Source organism: Drosophila grimshawi, unplaced genomic scaffold (genome assembly GCF_018153295.1).
Source record: "Drosophila grimshawi isolate 15287-2541.00 unplaced genomic scaffold, ASM1815329v1 contig_528, whole genome shotgun sequence".
NCBI classification, from domain to species: Eukaryota; Metazoa; Arthropoda; class Insecta; order Diptera; family Drosophilidae; genus Drosophila; species Drosophila grimshawi.
In genome coordinates, this window is record NW_025063338.1 from 47501 (window position 1) to 52500 (window position 5000).

Below are 5000 nucleotides of genomic sequence, written 5' to 3' on the forward strand. Positions count from 1 at the left end.
GAGCATATATGCTGTGACCCGAAAGATGGTGAACTATACTTGATCAGGTTGAAGTCAGGGGAAACCCTGATGGAAGACCGAAACAGTTCTGACGTGCAAATCGATTGTCAGAATTGAGTATAGGGGCGAAAGACCAATCGAACCATCTAGTAGCTGGTTCCTTCCGAAGTTTCCCTCACGATAGCTGGTGCATTTAACTGTTGTATAAAATAATCTTATCTGGTAAAGCGAATGATTAGAGGCCTTAGGGTCGAAACGATCTTAACCTATTCTCAAACTTTAAATGGGTAAGAACCTTAACTTTCTTGATATGAAGTTTAAGGTTATGATATAATGTGCCCAGTGGGCCACTTTTGGTAAGCAGAACTGGCGCTGTGGGATGAACCAAACGTAATGTTACGGTGCCCAAATTAACAACTCATACAGAAACCATGAAAGGCGTTGGTTGCTTAAAACAGCAGGACGGTGATCATGGAAATCTACATCCGCTAAAGAGTGTGTAACAACTCTCCTGCCAAAGCAACTAGTCCTTAAAATGGATGGCGCTAAAGTTGTATACCTATACTTTACCGCTTACGTAGATGATTTATGTTACTTGTAATATAAATTTCGAAACTTTTTTGACTATGACGGTACAATGGTGTGCTTCGAATTGTTTGGCGTATACCTGCATGGAGCCGCAGTTGGTACAGATCTTGGTGGTAGTAGCAAATAATCGAATGAGACCTTGGAGGACTGAAGTGGAGAAGGGTTTCGTGTGAACAGTGGTTGATCACGAGTTAGTCGGTCCTAAGTTCAAGGCGAAAGCCGAAAATTTTCAAGTATAGAAAAATCAAAATATATTTTGCATCATACCGATTTTTATACACTTGAATAATTTTGAACGAAAGGGAATACGGTTCCAATTCCGTAACCTGTTGAGTATCCGTTTGTTATTAAATATGGGCCTCGTGCTCATCCTGGCAACAGGAACGACCATAAAGAAGCCGTCGAGAGGTATCGGAAGAGTTTTCTTTTCTGTTTTATAGCCGTACTACCATGGAAGTCTTTCGCAGAGAGATATGGTAGATGGGCTAGAAGAGCATGACATATACTGTTGTGTCGATATTTTCTCCTCGGACCTTGAAAATTTATGGTGGGGATACGCAAACTTCTCAACAGGCCGTACCAATATCCGCAGCTGGTCTCCAAGGTGAAGAGTCTCTAGTCGATAGAATAATGTAGGTAAGGGAAGTCGGCAAATTAGATCCGTAACTTCGGGATAAGGATTGGCTCTGAAGATTGAGATAGTCGGGCTTGATTGGGAAACAATAACATGGTTTATGTGCTCGTTCTGGGTAAATAGGGTTTCTATCATTTATGGTAGATTCTTGTTCCCCGGATAGTTTAGTTACGTAGCCAATTGTGGAACTTTCTTGCTAAAATTTTTAAGAATACTAATTGGGCAACTGATTAGTTCTTTTAAATTATAACGATTATCAATTAACAATCAATTCAGAACTGGCACGGACTTGGGGAATCCGACTGTCTAATTAAAACAAAGCATTGTGATGGCCCTAGCGGGTGTTGACACAATGTGATTTCTGCCCAGTGCTCTGAATGTCAAAGTGAAGAAATTCAAGTAAGCGCGGGTCAACGGCGGGAGTAACTATGACTCTCTTAAGGTAGCCAAATGCCTCGTCATCTAATTAGTGACGCGCATGAATGGATTAACGAGATTCCTACTGTCCCTATCTACTATCTAGCGAAACCACAGCCAAGGGAACGGGCTTGGAATAATTAGCGGGGAAAGAAGACCCTTTTGAGCTTGACTCTAATCTGGCAGTGTAAGGAGACATAAGAGGTGTAGAATAAGTGGGAGATATTAGACTTCGGTTTGGTATCGACAATGAAATACCACTACTCTTATTGTTTCCTTACTTACTTGATTAAATGGAACGTGTATCATTTCTAGCCATTATACGGATGTATTTATTATATCTTATGGTATTGGGTTTTGATGCAAGCTTCTTGATCAAAGTATCACGAGTTTGTTATATAATCGCAAACAAATTCTTTAATAAGAAAATGCATTTATGTATTTTTGATTTAAAAATTTGGTATAACTCCAATTACTCAGGTATGATCCAATTCAAGGACATTGCCAGGTAGGGAGTTTGACTGGGGCGGTACATCTCTCAAATAATAACGGAGGTGTCCCAAGGCCAGCTCAGTGCGGACAGAAACCACACATAGAGCAAAAGGGCAAATGCTGACTTGATCTCGGTGTTCAGTACACACAGGGACAGCAAAAGCTCGGCCTATCGATCCTTTTGGTTTAAAGAGTTTTTAACAAGAGGTGTCAGAAAAGTTACCATAGGGATAACTGGCTTGTGGCGGCCAAGCGTTCATAGCGACGTCGCTTTTTGATCCTTCGATGTCGGCTCTTCCTATCATTGTGAAGCAAAATTCACCAAGCGTTGGATTGTTCACCCATGCAAGGGAACGTGAGCTGGGTTTAGACCGTCGTGAGACAGGTTAGTTTTACCCTACTAATGACAAAACGTTGTTGCGACAGCATTCCTGCGTAGTACGAGAGGAACCGCAGGTACGGACCAATGGCACAATACTTGTTCGAGCGAACAGTGGTATGACGCTACGTCCGTTGGATTATGCCTGAACGCCTCTAAGGTCGTATCCGTGCTGGACTGCAATGATAAATAAGGGGCAATTTGCATTGTATGGCTTCTAAACCATTAAAAGTTTATAATTTATTTTATAAACGACAATGGATGTGATGCCAATGTTATTTGTAACATAGTAAATTGGGAGGATCTATGATCACCTGATGCCGTGCTAGTTACATATTTAAACATTATTTAATACAATGACAAAGCCTAGAATCAATTGTAAACGACTTTTGTAACAGGCAAGGTGTTGTAAGTGGTTGAGCAGCTGCCATACTGCGATCCACTGAAGCTTATCCTTTGCTTGATGATTCGAAAATGTTAATAAAACAACAAATATAAAATATAATATGTGTGTTATGGTTGTTAAACACCAACTAAAACATATATATATATATATATTGTATGAGTTGTTTAAAGGTGCCATATTTGTTAATTTACTTATGATATTTTATATATTTCTTTGTAAGTTGATAATGTGTGGACCGGACCTTAAGAAAATGTTATATACAAAAAGCTTTTTGATGATGCAATACAAAATTTATGTTATTTTATAAATAACATTCTTTTCAGAATAATTGAATTGTTATTGAAAGGAATAAAGAAATTAAATTGTTTTAAACAAAACAGAGAAAGAAGAACACACATTTTATTATATATATGAGTATATATATATATATATATATATATATATATATATATATATATATGTATATATATATGATAACTGCGAAAGGCAATAGAAAACACAAAAAAATAAATATATGAAATCATATTAAAAATATATTATAATTCAATCAATGGAGAACAGTAATATGCGAATGAAAAATTTACACTCTTAAACATAAATGTTATATTTAGTGTGAAATAGAAGTTTATATTTTATTTGATATTGCATAATAATAATAAACCGATTAATAAAATTTACACTCATGAGACTTGGAATTGTTATGAAATTCAATTCAGTGTTTTCCAATACAAAATGTCAAATAATATCATGAAACATATAAATTACATGTTAGATAATAACATATGATACAAACAATGTGATATAATAGAATTTAACATGTAAAATAAATGTTGGGTAATAACGTATGGAACAACTCTACTACAATAAAAAATGTTTGCTATAGACAAAATTATATATGGAAATCACATGATTGTGGAGTATTGTCTTGCCGGCAGCCGTCAATTATAGTTCAAATTATTAAATATTTAAGTTATTCGTGTGTTATATTTAAATTAATACATGAAGAATTAATAGTGAGTGGTTGCATTTGAAAAAAGTATCATTCTTAAGGAAATGGTGTTCAAAAACCTATATATGGAGTGGTGTCGCGCACGGCAAGTCATATGAGAAAAAGTAAAAGTAACAAAATAATATGACTGTGGAGTATTGTCTTGCCGGCATGGGTCATTTATTGGGCAAATTATGAAATGTTATGAAATTCAATTCAGTGTTTTCCAATACAAAATGTCAAATAATATCATGAAACATATAAATTACATGTTAGATAATAACATATGACACAAACAATGTGATATAATAGAATTTAACATGTAAAATAAATGTTGGGTAATAACGTATGGAACAACTCTACTACAATAAAAAATGTTTGCTATAGACAAAATTATATATGGAAATCACATGATTGTGGAGTATTGTCTTGCCGGCAGCCGTCAATTATAGTTCAAATTATTAAATATTTAAGTTATTCGTGTGTTATATTTAAATTAATACATGAAGAATTAATAGTGAGTGGTTGCATTTGAAAAAAGTATCATTCTTAAGGAAATGGTGTTCAAAAACCTATATATGGAGTGGTGTCGCGCAAGGCAAGTCATATGAGAAAAAGTAAAAGTAACAAAATAATATGACTGTGGAGTATTGTCTTGCCGGCATGGGTCATTTATTGGGCAAATTATGAAAAATGAAGTTAATCTTGTATTATATTTTTTTTAATACATGAAATATTAATGTTGGGTGGTAGCATTAAATAAGTATCATGTTAAAGAGATGGTGTTAAAAACAAATATGGAGTGGTTCAAAAACATATGAGAAAAAGTAAATGTTGGAAAATAAATATGACTGTGGTATTTTTGATAATTTATTGGAAAAATTAATGTGTATTATATTTAATTTAATACATGAAGAATTAATGTTGTGGTGGGTAGCGTATGAAAAAAGTCTAGTATCATTAAAAAAATGTGTGTTAGACAAAAACCTATATATGGAGTGGTGTCGCGCAAGGCAAGTCATATGAGAAAAAGAAAAAAAAAAAAATAATATGACTGTGGAGTATTGTCTTGCCGGCATGGATAATTTACTGGGCA

General features: G+C 34.8%; 1 non-coding gene across 1 annotated transcript in view; it reads left to right on the forward strand.

The window, feature by feature from the left end:
• The window catches only part of LOC122322666, a 3957-nt gene extending 975 nt beyond the window's left edge, over positions 1–2982 (forward strand). Inside the window, exon 1 of the ribosomal RNA XR_006246764.1 lies at positions 1–2982. This exon is cut by the window's left edge and continues 975 nt beyond it. This is a non-coding gene — a ribosomal RNA (large subunit ribosomal RNA).
• Positions 2983–5000: the final 2018 nt, after the last annotated feature.